The sequence below is a fragment of the Gorilla gorilla genome, chromosome 12 (assembly GCF_029281585.2).
Source record: "Gorilla gorilla gorilla isolate KB3781 chromosome 12, NHGRI_mGorGor1-v2.1_pri, whole genome shotgun sequence".
Lineage (NCBI taxonomy): Eukaryota > Metazoa > Chordata > Mammalia > Primates > Hominidae > Gorilla > Gorilla gorilla.
This window is the reverse complement of record NC_073236.2, coordinates 75,334,335-75,350,290: the sequence shown is the minus strand read 5'-3', so window position 1 is coordinate 75,350,290 and position 15,956 is coordinate 75,334,335. Positions and strand designations below refer to the sequence as shown.

The window sequence follows — 15,956 nt, the reverse complement described above, 5'->3', positions numbered from 1 at the left end:
ACTACCCAGTGAATTCCAAGGACTGTGTAGAGCCTAAACAACAAATAGACCACAGATTCCATGCCAGGATTATTGGGAAATAATTCCTGGTAGATTTGATAAATGCTTACTGGTTCTCTACATGAAATGTAAAATCTGGACGTGTCACATCCAGTTTCATTAATGACCCTGGGGATAACCATAGGGTGAACTACAGAATAGCTGCTGTGATTAATTTTGACTCAGGGCTTTAACACCATCTTGATGCTAACTAGTAGTGACCTGATCTGTCGGCTCCAGATGTCTGGAGCCTTGTGAGATCTGGCAACCAGAAGAGGACACTCACTCTAAATTTCCTAACAAAGTAGATGCCATTTGAGGCCTTAACAATCATGGACCCTGAACTTCACTACCCACATTAGCCTAAGTTAGAAGAGGATGGCTTTTGCCTACCCCCATGTACAGTGAGATGATGTATATGAAACTCTTTGCAAATTCCTAGGAGATATATAAATGCAGTGTTTCTACTCACTGTTTTTATGAGGCCCAGATCCACAAGTCCTCAAAAGGTGTTCTTGAGCCCAGAGTAATCAGCTTGCACTCCCCTAAAGCACATAAACACAGACATGACTAATAATTGGCCAAAAAGAATCCTTCGTGGCACTACAGTTATAGTTTTAGAAGAGCTACAAGGATGATTGTTAATGGTAATGCTTCTTGTTATTAATACTCAAACTTGCCAAAAACAGTTTCCTGTGGGGTGCAGTTCCTCAGGCACAACTCCACATGGGGTTCCCTAAGGCAAGGTGCCAGGGGCCTCTGAAAGAGCCCTCCCAAGGGCTTGCCTCCGAGGCCCAAAGCAACCAGGATTCTTTTGATACAAAAGATTTGCCATCCTAAAAGCATGGCTATTTTCTGTTCTCTGACCTTTCTGCTTCCTCTATGTTCAATGTCTCAAAATGGAATTCAAAAGAGGAGCTAAAGGCTACTCATTTCTCTAAATAGACTTGTATTTAGTGCTCCAAGAAGAAATTTTATTCCTACCTCCCATTAGCACAGTGTCCCTAATTCTAGAGGTAATAGCTAAATAGCAGCTTGTCCCTATTGGTGTAGGAAATTCTTTTCTCCATTTTCAGGATAAAAATAAAGATTACTCAGACAGATCTGTGATTCTCCCTTGGCAGAGAGTTTCAGTGCCTGGGAACCAGAATCTATTGGATGAACATTTGTAGGCTTAATTTCAGAATCTCAAATGACAGAAACATTCTCACTGACTGCAAATGAGGACAGAATGTTTGGCTGGTTTTGATATTTTCAACTAACACCTTTAAAACAATAGTGATGACCATCTCTTGATTATCATCATAGCAAAATGTGTTCTCAAACTTCCTCAATAAATAAAAGTTGAAGTCCTGTCATTCAAAAAAAACATTTAATAAATTATCAATACATCTTTGTTGATATGCAGAGAATTATGCAAAGTACCTTGGCACCACAAAAATAAATGGGACACTGTTTCCACTGGGAGGACCTTACAATCAGACAAGACGTGAACGCTGATAAATATAAGTAGAATACGAGAAGTATCACAAAACAGGGACAAACAAAGCTATAGGATTTCAGATGCAAGAGATTACTTCTAGCAGAAGGGAATCCATGAAGATGGCAGTGGGGTGACATTTGAGCTGGGTCCTTCAGCATGTGTGTAGTCTTGCTACTGGATCTGCCATGTGTTTCTCCAATTACCCATCCAATAAAGCTTGCTTGCCAATGGAGCTCATGGTTTTGACTTATGGTAGTTTTCTTTTGCTATGTAACACATTACCACAAACTTGGTAGCTCAAAACACACACATTCATTATCTCATAGTTTCTGGGGGTCAGGAACCTAGACACGGAGTAGCTGGGTTCTCTGCTCAGGGTTTCACACAGTTGAAATCTAGACGTCAGCCAGGTGTATTCTCACCTGGAGTTCTCCAAGTCCATTCAGGTTGTTGACAGAATTTATTTCCTTACAGTTGTAGGATGGTGCTCCTTAATTTCTTGCTGGCTGTTGGCCAGGGGTTGCTCTCAGCAACTTGAGGCTACCCTCATATCTTAGCTGTGGGGCCCTCTTACTACACAGCAGCTCACTCCCTCAAAGTCAGCAGGAGAATCTTCTCTTTGGGGAAGGCCTGAACCCTCCTTTAAAGGACTTGCCTGATTATGTCAAGCCTGCCCAGGGTAATCTCCCTTTTGTTTGACCCAAAGTAACAGGAGAGACATTAATTACATCAGCAAAATTCCCCCACCTGTGCCAGATCATGTAACCTAATCACTCCAGTAAAATTCCATCATACTCACAGGTCCCTGACATTCAAGAGGAGGGGATTACACAGGGTGTCTATACCAGGTAGGAATCTTGGGGCCATCCTGCCTACCACGTGATTCAAGCCAAGTGTAAACTTTGGCACCCATGGGATGACAGTCCTTACTGCGAATCCCATCTCTGTCAATAAATTTAAACCAGCAGGACTATAAGAGGTAGAGAAAGGAACAGTGAATATGGAAAGAGATGTGGCAGACTGAATTTTCAATGTAGTGTGTGTTCACCATACTCCATACATGTATACTACATTGGTACAAGATAGTGCATTGCACACTACACACACAGAGACACACACAATACATGCTGTTCCTCCTATGTGACACTGAACCCTCCTCGCATTGAGTGGTGGGTCTGTGTTACCCCCTCTTAGACTTGGACAGAACTTTGTAACTGCCTTGGCCAATAGAAAAGCAGAAGTGACACTAAATGACTTCTGAGACTAAGTCATAAAAATAATATGCACTTCCATTTTGTCTCTTGAAACACTCACTCTTGGAACCCTGCCACCCTGCTGTGAGAACACCAGTCCAGAACATAGAAAAGCCACATGTAGGTGCTCCAGCTGACAGTCCCCATTAAGGTCCCAGCCAACAGCCAGCATCAAACACCAGATGTGTGAGTGAATGAACTTCAGATGACTCCAGCACCAGCTATTGAGTCACCTTCAAGCCACTCCAGCCTTTAAGCCACCCCAGTAAGTTCCACGTGGAAGAAGGGATGAGCTATCCCTTTTAGCCCTGACCAAATTGCAGATTCATGAACAAATAAATGATTATCACTTTAAACTACTTAGTTTGGACTTGGACAGAACATGACTGGAACAGATGTGGAATGGCAAGCTGGACACTGGCATCTCTGTATTTCCCCAGAATCAAGGGGAAGCCCTCCTCCCATAACCAGGAAGGTGAAAGTAGTCAAAAGACTTTGAGGCCCAGCATTCCAGCAACTGTACAGCATTCTATTCTCCCCTGCTTTAGTCTGGGGGCCTCGTCCATGCAGTGGATTAAGAACCCTAAACTACTGTTCAGAAGGAGCTTGACTCACTATTCCAAGGAAAATGAGAAAGCAAAGGGGCTGAGGAGACGAATGAAGAGCAACAGAATCAGAGGAAGAGATGCAGAGTAAAGAAATGCTGGCTTGAAAATTGCAGTCTGAAATGCAAATATGCATGTGAATGGGGGCATGTTAGAGACAACAGAGATTTTAATAAACGCTGCCCACTAGACACACACACACACACCCCTGGCTGCCAGCAACAGACAGGCTAGCCTCTACCTCTCTTGCTCTTTCAGGTTCTGGAAAAAGGAATCTGGCTTTCAAATACATGCTGAATTTCCCATTGCCATGCCACGTCCCTGGTTCTCTACAAAGCATGTAATTCCAGCTATTTGGCTGCAGCTCAAGAGTCACTGGAGTGCAAAAGTCTTCACATATGTGTTCTTGCTTATTTGCCTGGGTATGAGAGAGAGGATTTCTGAAGGATCCAGAAATCTAGCATTGATTGGGCAATATGAGGGGTTGCTTGGGACAGCAAGAACAAATAGTGTATGACACACCATGCAGACACATAGTATACACACAACACATTCACACACTGCACAGTACATTACATGTATGTCATATATACTATGGGTACAACAGATACACACTGCACATGCATATATAGCCAACTGACCTTAAGGAAGAGAAACCTAGTATTAGGAATGGTTTGACTTAAACACTTGTGAGGATCTAAGGAAAACTACACATCCTAGGATTATAATGTTTTTCAATCATTCGATCCAAGCTCTCCATTTTAAAGGCAAAGAAGTGGGGGTTTAGCTGAAAGTGGGAGCATGTGTTCTCATTCCTGTACTGGAGTTATTTTCTCAGATCTTGGTCCTAGGGAGGCCCCACTGTGCCTCTACTAGTTTTAGAAATATACATGTGAATTAATACTTCAGCACTGGTTATACACACACACACACACACACACACACACACACACTTCCTTCCTCACCTGTGCAACTACTGTTTTAACTTAACTCTAGAAAAATAACATGAAAAAAATTGTTGCATTCAGATCAGAGCAAGGTGAGAAAATGGACACAATCAAGTTCTCTTGTCAGCCAGATGTCCCTCACTTTCCCACACTCAGAGGTCAACCTTCCTTTTGGTGCCCAAAAGACACAGTCCTTGCACCACAGACTCCAGGAGGCTGGCTTTTCCCAGGATCTTCTCCACAGGCTCCTTGGGACTCCTCAGGAATGCAAACCCACAGATCTTGCCATACAAGGCTGCTGCCCAGGAGTCATGCTAGTCACTTGCCATGTTGTAACTGGCTTCTCCAGGTGACAGACATTCTCCCCTTACTAGTCCCCCCTGAGCTTGGTTGGACAGGGCATGAACCTGCCTACTCAATTGAGAGAGCTTTGGCATCCTGGAGCCCAGTGAGAGAAAATAACTCATTTCCCCTCATCTTCATCTTCCAGGGCCTCAGGCTGCTTCAAGTCAGTTAATCATCATCTACAGAGATGCACTCTGCCCACTGTAACCAGGAAGGGTTTCCCCACAGTCCAGCCCCACCCAAGTTCCTCTGCTGGCTCTTCCCTTCACCATCCCTGCCCCTCTGGGGGCCAAGGACCTCTTTGCTGTAGAGGGGATTAAACGTGCCCTAGGCTCTTGCTGGGGGTTGAGGAGTCTGTACAGTGTGGTGTGACTGGAGCTCAGTAGTCACTGGGCATGGGACGGTGTCTGCTGTGGTTGATGGAGAGAGAAGGACTGCCTCGTGGCTCCTATGCCTGGCAGCAAATGGTGTTCTCACTCAGCTGGTGCCAGATGGTGGGGTCTCCTCATAGGAAGCTCCCCCTAGCTCCCTCCCCTCCAGTACAGGAGACTCCTGAGTATGCTCCCTGGAGTACAGAGGACAGGCAAGATGGCATCCCTCTCTCATTACTTTCCTTTCTTTGAATGGCATAAACTCTGTGCCCCATGGCCCTTAAAGCCCTGTCTTCTGATTTGCAAGAACCTGGTGATATAGTTTGGATATTTGTCCCCCCCAAATCTTATGTGATGTTGATCCCCAATGTTGGAGGTGGGGCATAGAGGGAGGTTTGGGTTCTGGGGGGCAAATCCCTTCTGAATGGCTTGGTACCCTCTTCGTGGTAATGAGGGAGTTCTTGCTCTATGAGTTCCTACAAGATCTGATTGCTTAAAAGAGCCTGGCACTGCCCTCCACTCTCCCTATTGCTCCCTTTCTCTCACCATGCAACATGCCAGTTCCTCTTTGCCTTCTGCCATGAATGAAAGCTTCCTGAGGTACTCACCAGAAGCAGACACTGATGTCATGCTTCTTGTACAGCCTGCAGAACTGTGAGCCAAATAAACTTTTCTTTATAAATTACCCACCCTCAGGTATTATTATGATTATGATTACGATTATGATTATTATTTTTTGAGATGGAGTCTTGCTCTGTCGCCCAGGCTGGAGTGCAGTGGCGTGATCTCAGCTCACTGCAACCTCCACCTCCCAGGTTCACGCCACTCTCCTGCCTCAGCCTCCTGAGTAGCTGGGACTACAGGCGCCTGCCACCACATCCGGCTAATTTTTTGTATTTTTAGTAGAGACAGGGTTTCACTGCATTAGCCGGGATGGTCTTGATCTCCTGACCTCATGATCTGCCCGCCTTGGCCTCCCAAAGTGCTGGGATTACAGGCGTGAGCCACCGCACCCAGCCCAGGTATTATTTTACAGCAACGCAAAACAGACTAAGACACCTGGTTTGGAAGTTTTTAAAACAGCTCCATATTTACATTTTTTTCTCTTTGTATTCCTACTAAAAGAAGCTCACTGAAGGAAGGAACCAGAATGCAAGGGAAGAAAAGAACAGCACAAAGATTAATATTTCAAGATGTCCTTTCTTTGCACATTTTAATGTAGAGCTCTTCAGAGATTCATTGCCCTAATTTTGGGGTCCAATCTCAGAGTACCCCTGTATGCTCTTCTCAACGATGACCAGTAACTTGAGAAACCAGGAGGTAGGAAACTTGACCAGGGCCAACTGTGAGAATGAAATCTGATCATGATAAACACCACAGTGCCTGACACAGAGTAGAATCTAAACCTCTCTGAACTTCATTTTTATCATCTGCAAAATGTAGATAACTGTTAGGTACAGAGGTTAATTTCATGTGGAAATTTCATAGCTTGCACATAGTGGATGTTCAATAAATATCCACTAAACTTTAAAACACTTTATTTTTGCAGGAATCTGAATTATGCCCAGTAATGCCTAGGTTCAGATTAATTATTACAAAAGCAGCACGGTAATTCCTTGTTTACATAGTGTATATAGTGTGTAACTTTCCCCTTTTCCCTGGAGGCCTTACTATCAGTCTTCAAATCAAGTACTTGATTTTATGTTCATATTTTTTTTTTTCTTTCAGTTCACAAAGGTGGAAGTGATGGCTCCAGAATCTCTATATAGAAGGTTTCAATTGGATTAAAAAGAGGCTTGAGACTTGAAGTTGCATTTACATAAAACACAGCTGCTATAAATATTCATATGCAGGTTTTTGTGGGAACATAAGTCTTGATTTCTCTGGGATAATAAATGCCCAGGAGTAGAACTGCTGGGTTGTATGGCAGTTGCATGTTTCATTTTATCAGAAATTGCCAAACATTTTTGCAGAATGACTGTATCACTTGACATTCCCACCAGTGGGATCCAGTTTCGCTGCATTTCTCCTCACAGCATTTGGTGATGATGATACTATTTTTAATTTTAGCTGTTCTGATAGGTGTGTAGTAATATCCTGTTGTGACTTTTAATTTGCATTTCTCTAGTGGCTAACGGTGTTGAACATCTTTTCAGGTCTTATTTTCCATTTGTATGTCTTCTTTGGTGAAATGTCCCTTTATGTCCTGTACTCATTTTATAATTGGATTTTTGGGGGTTTTACTATTGAGTTTCAAGAGTTCTTTATATATTCTAGATACTAGTCTTTGTCAGATATGTGGTTTGCAAATATTTTTTCTCCCACTCCATAATTTGTCTTTTTGTCCTCTTAACAGGGCCTTTTGCAGAACAAAAATTTTTATATTATTATTATTATTGTATATATATTTTTTGAGACAGGGTCTCACTCTGTCACCCAGGCTGGAGTGCAGTGGCAGGACCTTAGTTCACTCAGCCTCCAGAGTATCTGGAACTACCGGCGTGCACCACCACTCCCAGATAATTTTTTGTCTTTATGTAGAGACAGAGTTTTACCATGTTGCCCAGGCTGGTCTCAAACTCCAGAGCTCAAGTGATCTGCTGGCCTCAGCCTCCCAAAGTGTTGGGATTATATGGGTGAGCCACCATGCCCAGCAAAAATTTTTAATTTTGATGAAATCCAATTTATTAATTTTTACTTTTATGGATAAGCTTTTGTTGTCAAGACTAAGAACTCTCTGCCTAACCCCAGGTCCTGAAGATTTTTTCTTGTTTCTTTCTAAAAGTTTCATAATTTTATATTTAGGTCTATAACCCAATTTTTAGTTAATTTTTGTATAATACGTACAACTTAGTTTGAGGTTTTTGTTTTGTTTTGTTTGCTTACAGATGTCCAATTGCTACAGCACTATTTATTGAAATCTATGTACCATCACTGAACTGCTTTTGCATCTTGTCAAAAATCAGTTGGGCATATTTGTGTAAGTTTATTTTTGAGTTCTCTTAATTATTATCATTATATAATACATCTTGAAATCCAGTAGACCAATTTCTACTACTTAATTTTCCTTTTTCAAAAAAAATTTTTTTTTTTTTTTTTTGAGACGGAGTCTCACTCTGTCGCTCAGGCTGGAGTGCAGTAGCGCCATCTCCGCTCACTGCAAGCTCCGCCTCCTGGATTCACGCCATTCTCCTGCCTCAGCCTCCTGAGTAGCTGGGACTACAGGCGCGTGCCACCACGCCCGGCTAATTTTTTGTATTTTTTAGTAGAGACGGGGTTTCACCATGTTAGCCAGGATGGTCTCGATCTCCTGACCTGGTGATCTGCCCGCCTCAGCCTCCCAAAGTGCTGGGATTACAGGCGTGAGCCACGGCGCCTGGCGTCCTTTTTCAAAATTGTTAATCTATTCTACTTCCTTTGCTTTCTTATATAAAATTTAGAATACTCTTATCTATACCTACAAAATTCTTCTGTGATTTTAATAGAAATTGAGTTAACCCTGTACATCAGTTTAGGGATAACCGACATTTTCACTATGTTGTCCTCCAATCCATGAACATGATATGGCCCTTGGATGTCTTTATTTAGATCTTTGATGTCTTTCATCAATGTTGTATAGTTTTCACCATAAAGTCCTGTATGTGTCATATTAGATTTATACCTAAATATTTCTCTTTTGTTGAGCAATTATAAATGGCATTTTATTTTTAATTTCAGTGTACACGTGTTCATCTCTAGTATATAGAAATATAATGCATGTTATTTTGTATCTTCCATCCTATGACCTTGTTGAACTTATTACTTCTAGGATTTTTTTTTGTAGATTCCTTGAAATTTTCTGCATAGTCAATCACATTATCTGCATATAGAAATATTTTTATTTCTCTTTTACTGATCCATATACCTTTTATTTCTTGCATTATTAATTGAATAGAACTTCCACTACTATGTTGAATAAGAATATTGAGTGTGGACATCCTTATCTTATTCCCAGTCTTAGGAAGAAAGCATCCAGTCTCTCACCATTAAATATAATTGCAATAGAATTATTTTGGTAGATGTTCTTTATCATGTTGAAAAAGTTCCCCTTTATTTATATTTTTGGGGTTTTCTTAACCATTAAAAGATGTTAAATACTCTCAAATACTGTTTCTGCAGCAATTGATATAATCATGTGATTTTTTATTTCTGTCTGTTAATATGATATATTAAACTGATTTTTGGATATTGAACCAGGCTTACATCCCTGGAATAATCCCCATCTGGTCATGATGTATAATCATTTTTATGTTGCTGAATTCTATTTGCCAGTTTTTAAGGGATTTTTGTATCTATCATAGGAGACATTGTTCTGTAGTTTTATTTTTTTTCACTGTTTTGTCTTGTTTGGGTATAAGGTAAGAGTAACTTCATAAAATTAATGGAGATATATTTCCTCCTTTTGCATATTCTGGGAGAGATTGTACAGAATTTGTATTAATTCTTCTTTAAACATCTGGTGGAATTCTGTGATGAAAACATTTGGGACTGGAGATTTCTTTGGGGAGAGTTTTAAACATTTCTAATTTAATGTCCTTAAAGTTATAGGGCTATTTAAATGATCTATTTCATACTGAGTGAGTTATATTTTTTTTTCAAAGTGTCAGTCCGTTTCACTTCAGTTGTCAAATTTATATATGTAGAGTTGTTCATGGTATTCCCTTATTATCCTTTTGATGCCTTCAGGGTCTTCCCTGAGGTCTTCAGAGATATGCCATTTTATTCCTGATATTGATAATATGTGCCTTCTCTCTTTTTTCTTTGTAAGTCTTGATAGAGGCTTGTCAATCTTATTGATTCTTTTAAAGAAACAGCTTTTTGTTTCATTGATTTTCTCTATTGCCTTTCTGTTTTTGTTTTTATTGATTTCTGCTCTTATCTTTACTAGTTCATTTCTTTGTCTTGTTTTGGGTTTATTCTGCTCCTCTTTTTTTAAGTTTGGTCATGGGAGCTTAGATTATGTATCTGAGACTTTTCCTCTTTCTAATGTATGCATTAAGTTTCCCTCTCAGCATTTCTCTAGCTATGTCCCACAAATTTTGACATGTTGTATTTTCATCTTCATGTAGTTCAATGTATTCTTGTTTCCCCTTGAGACTTCCTCTTTGACCCATGGATTCTTTAGAAGGGCTCTTTCATCTCCAAGTTTAACAGAAATGTTATTTCCAAAATAACAGAAAGTTTTCCTTTCTGTTATTTATTTTTAATGTTATTCCATTGTGTTCAGACAACACACTGTATGATTTAATTATTTTAAATTGTTGAGGTTTGTTTTATGGCCCAGGATATGATCTATATTGGCATATGATCCACATGCACTTGAAAGGAATGAATTTTCAGCTGCGTTTGGGTGAAGTGTTCTTCAAATGTTGACTAAATTCTGTTAGTTGATTGTATTGTTGATTTTTTTTTTTTTTTTTTTTTGAGACTGAGTCTCACTCTGTCACCAGGCTGAAGCGCAATGGCACAATCTTGGCTCACTGCAACCTCTGCCTCCTGGGTTTAAGTGATCCTCCTGCCTCAGCCTTCTGAGTAGCTGGGACTACAGGCATGCACTACCACACCCAGCTAATTTTTTGTATTTTTAGTGGAAACGGTTTCACCATGTTGGCCAAGCTGGTCTCGAACTCCTGACCTCGTGATCCACCTGCCTCAGCCTCCCAAAGTGCTGGGATTACAGCATAAGCCACCGTGCCCAGCCTTGTTGAGTTCTTTTACATCCTTGCTGATTTACTCTCTGGTAGTTGTATCAATTGTTGAAATAAAGATATTGAAGTCTCCAACTATAATTGTGGAATTGTCTATTTCTCTGTTCAGTTCTATCAGTTTTTGTTTCACATATTTTTCAGCTCTGTTGTTTGTTGCATACACATTTAGGATGCTATGTCTTCTTGGTGGATTGACTCTTTTGTTATTATCAATATTCCCTGTCTCTGGTAATTTTCTTTCTTCTGAAGAGTACTGTATTTGATATTAATATAGTTAATCCTTCTTTTCTTTATTTAATATTTATGTGATTTTTTTTTCCATCCTTTCAGGTTCACCCTATATCATTTTATTCGAAGTAAGTTTCTTCTAGACAGCATATAGTTGGGTCATGTTTTTAATTCACTCTGGCAATCTCTGCCTTTTAATTAGTGTATTTAGAAAACTTACATTTAATGTAATTATGGATGTTTTAGGGTTTATGTCTGCCATTTTATTTTTTCTCTCTGTTTTTCATCTCTCTGTTTTTTCCCCTCCCTTCTTTTGGCTTACTTGAATATTCTTTAGAATTCTATTTTGATTTATCTATAGTATTTTTAGTATATCTCTTTATATAGCTTTTATGGTGGTTGCTCTAAGTGTTACATCATATACATATAACTTATTATAGTCTACTAGTATCATAATTTTAATAGTTCAAATAAAGGATAAAAACTTTACCTTCCTCTAGATTTCTTTTTTTTTTTTCTCTTTTGAGATGGAGTTTTGCTCTTGTCACCCAGGCTGGAGTAAAATGGCACGATCTTGGCTCACTGCAACCTCCGCCTCCCAGGTTCAAGCGATTCTCCTGCCTCAGCCTCCCAAGTAGCTGGGATTACAGGCATATGCTACCACACCCGGCTAATTTTTGTATTATTAGTAGAGACGGGGTTTCACCATGTTGGCCAGGCTGGTCTCAAACTCCTGACCTCAAATGATCCGCCCACCTTGGCCTCCCAAAGTGCTGGGATTACAGGTGTGAGCCACCATGCTTGGTTTAGATTTCTTTACTCTCCCACATTTACAATATGATCATCTTAAATATTCATACATTTTAGAACTATATTATACCGTGTTATTATTTTTGCTTCAACCATAGAATGTAATTTGGAAAACTCAAGATGAGAAGGAAAGCCTATTATATTTACCCATATGTTTGTTTATAGTGTTCTTCCTTCCTTCCTTCCTTCCTGATATTACAAGTTTCCTTCTTTTGTTGTTTCCTCTCTATTTAAAAAACTTTCTTTAGCCATTTTTTTATGGTAGGTTTGCTGGTGACAAATTCTCTTAATTTTCATTCATCTGAGAATATCTTGATTTTCATTTCACTCCTGAAAGGTAGTTTTGCAAGATGCTGGGTGGACGGTTCTTTTCTTTCAGCACTTGAAAAATGTTGTACCACTTCCTTCTGGTTCCCCTGATTCCTGACCAGAAATCTGCTGTCATTTTAACTGCTTTCTCCTCTAGGTAACATGTCCATTTTCTCGGCCTTCAAGATTTTTTCATTGTCTTTAGTTTTCAGAAGCTTAATTATAATTGTGAGTTGGTGTGAATTTCTTCAGATATATTCTGTTTGGGGTTCACTCAGCTTCTTGAATCTGTAGGATTATATCTCTTGCCAAATTCAGAAAGTTTTCAGCCATTATTTTTTCAAGTACATTTTTAGCTCTGTCCTCGTCTTATCTCCTTCCGGAGCTCTGATGACACAAATGTTAAAGCTCTTGTTTTAGTCCCACGGGCCTCTGAGACTGTTTCTTTTTCTTCCAGCATATTTTTCTCTCAGTTTTTCAAACAGTAATTTCTGTTATTCTTTCTTCTACTTCACTGATTATTTCTTCTGTCTCCTCCATTCTGCTGTCTCCTTCATTCTGCTTTTCACTAAGTTTCTTGTTTTCATTCTGTATTATTCAGTTCATTTAGTTCTTCTTTGTATGCTTCTATTTCTTCTATTTCTTTCCTGTGACTTTCTGTTTCTTTGCTGAGGTTTTCGATTTTTTCATTTGTTTCAAGTGTGTGCATGATTGCTATTGCTGCTTTTATCATGGCTGCTTAAAATTTGTCAGATAATTCTAACATCACTGTCATCTCATTGTTGGGTTCTATGAATTGCCTTTTTCATTCAGTTTGAGAGCTTTCTGGTTCTTGGTATGATAAGTGGTCCTGGATATGTTCATATTATGAGACTGGATCTTATCTAAACTTGGTTCTACTGACTTTTTCTGATACAGTTCTGGTAGGTGAAAGAGAGGAATGCTGCCTTATTCTTCCTAGGTGGGGGTAGAAGTCCTGGTTCCCCACTTAGCTAACAAATAGTTGAGCATGGAGGGTATCTTTATTGCTGCTGGGCAGGGTGGGAATTCTAGCTCCTCACATGGCCATTAGACACAGTGGTGGAGATGGCCCATTGCTGCTGAGTGATGGTGAAAGTCCTTACCATTCACTAGGCCCCCTCTGATACCATCCCAGCAAAGATGGGGAGAGGTACCTCATTACTGCCAGGTGGGGATAGAAGTGTTTAATCAAGGTCACAAAGTTAGTGAGTCATGAAGTTGGAATTCAGGCCCAGGCATCTTAGTCTCCAAAGCCCAAGGTATTAACTACACCATCAAAATGCTGTGAGCTGTGATTATAACTACATACAAATATTTGTATATATATATCCAAAGACTGGAGAGTTACAGAGAGATGAGAAAAGTAATTCAACTAGAGTGATGAAATATGACCACCTTTTTTTTAATTTTTTTTTGAGACGGAGTTTCACTCTGTTATCAGGCTGGAGTGCAGTGGCATGATCTCGGCTCACTGCAACCTCTGCCTGCCAGGTTCAAGCGATTCTCCTGCCTCAGCCTCTTGAGTAGCTGGGACTACAGGTGTGTGCCACCATGCCCGGCTAATTTTTGTATTTTTAGTAGAGACAGGGTTCACCATGTTGGCCAGGATGGTCTTGATCTCTTGACCTCGTGATCCGCCTGCCTTGGCCTCCGAAAGTGCTGGGATTACAGGTGTGAGCCACCTCGCCCGGCCATCTCGTCCCTTCTTAACATTCCTTGACTGCTCCCATTTGCTTCTTCTTTTGCTTTCTTACTGACTTCTGAGATTTGAAATGCTACTTTCTTATTTGCTTCTGAGATTCTGGCGTAGTAAAACTTCCTTCAAGCAAGGAATAAATTCTACTATCCACATACCTGAATGGGATCAAATAATGGCATTACCTACTGTTTTGTTTCTATTTGAAAGTTAAGCTATTTAAATTCAATAGTTTTCAATAACATTCAAAAGCTGAATGAAGTGAGACCTCTGATTAACAATCTTGCATCTATTTGTAAAATCTCATATCATCAGCCACTCTAAAGTATCTTAATGCCAGAATATTTGCACTGAATATTTTCCATGTTTTTTTCCAGATCCACTTACCTTTCTTTTTCATTCCACTTAGGGCTTCAGGTGGCTGACCTTTGTGGATTGCATTAACTGCCTTCTGGCAGTTGGGCTCAATTAATTGGATGCCATGCCAAGACACAAGAGGGTGAGTGGAAATCATCAAGGCCAGGATACTCATTTCCTTCCTTCTCTACTAGGTCATCATGCATTAACTGTCTCCCATTCAAAGGCCACAGCTCCTGTCTGTCAGCCCTTTCATACAACTATCTGTCTGAGTCCATTACCTTGCGTCCTCCTATGACCTATTCAGGCCTAGAAGTGATACCATTGTTGCCAACCCTGGAATACTGCACCATCCCTTGTTAGTTTTCCTTAACATGACCACACCTTTGTAAACGCTCCCTTTGTTGAACACGCCTCACCATGTTCAAGACTAACATCTTAACTGACAGAATATCCTATCCAATTCTTCCATTTTCTTTCAACTCTCCAAGGGCAACTCCCATAAGTCTTTCATTTTTCAAAGTAAACAAATGTTTCATCAACAAGTTAACCTTTGTACTAATATCAATAATACTCTGAGATGCAATCAGTAAAACAAATATTCAATATTTAGCCTAAACTGTTATTTTAAAAAACAACACAAATTAAGCAACAATGAACTTAGTACATTGCCAGTCAGTTCCCATTATACTGGCAAAAACATAAAAAATGACATTACTAGTTGGTGAGGAGATGGTAAAGCTGGTACATATACTTGAAGTATATTCTTACTTCAAGAGGTATAATCCTTGAAAACTATGTTAATTGGTATAACCTTTGAAAAGCCATTCAGCAATATATTTTGAAAATCATTCACTATACTTTTGATCCAATAATTCCGCTGCTGAATAGTTCATCCAAAATAAAGTAATTTTAAAAAGTCAAATGGCTTGGGAAGAAATAGATAAATAAATAAAATTAAATGGCTTAGGAGAAAATAGGTAAATAAAATTAAAGGGCTATATTAGTGTTTAAGTTAATTTAATCATTATTTAAAATAAAACAGAAAACAACACTGGAAGCAACTCAAATATCCACTTACTGAAAAATTGCTGAGCAAATAAAATAAGAAAGTAAAGTAACAATAAGAGAACATTCTTATTATGTAATGCTAAACTGAAAAGCATACTACAAAATTGTAGTGATGCTATATCTATGTAAAATGATATATGCATGTGGTCAAAAACGAAAATCAAACATGTAAAATAAAGATAATTTTTTTTTTGAGACAGGGTCTTATTCTATTGCCCAAGCTGGGTTGCTGTGGCACAATCTCAGCTCACTGCAGCCTCAATCTCCTGGGCTCAAACAATCCTCCTACCTCAGCCTCCCAAATAGCTGTCTCATCCTCTCCACACCTGGATAATTTTTTTTTGTTTTTGTAGAGATGGAGTCTCCCTATATTGCCCAAGTGGTCTCAAACTCCTGGGCTCAAACTCCAGCCTCAGCCTCCTGAAGTGTTGGGATTACAAGTGTGAGCCACTGTACCTGGACACAGTTGATTTTTTTAAGATGATAGGATTATGGTTGATTATTATCTCTTTTCACTTATTTTGTCTGTACAGCTAATTTTTAAATGGGGGTTAAAGGACACTTCACTAAGACAATAATCACTACCATGTATGTACCATATTATACACCATCATACAGCATTTACGTATGTTAGAAGGCTACTGCATGAGGCAGTGTAATCCTCATTTTAGACA

At 39.6% G+C, this 15,956-nt stretch overlaps 1 long non-coding RNA gene across 3 annotated transcripts in view; it reads right to left on the bottom strand.

Annotated features, from left to right (window-relative positions):
- LOC129531622 (uncharacterized) overlaps window positions 1–15,956 on the bottom strand; it is a 55,051-nt gene that overhangs the window by 29,297 nt on the left and 9,798 nt on the right. For all 3 annotated transcript variants that reach the window (XR_008676913.2, XR_008676912.2, XR_008676911.2), the window contains exon 2: window positions 512–584. This is a non-coding gene — a long non-coding RNA (uncharacterized lncRNA). The remainder of the gene's footprint in view (window positions 1–511; window positions 585–15,956) is intronic.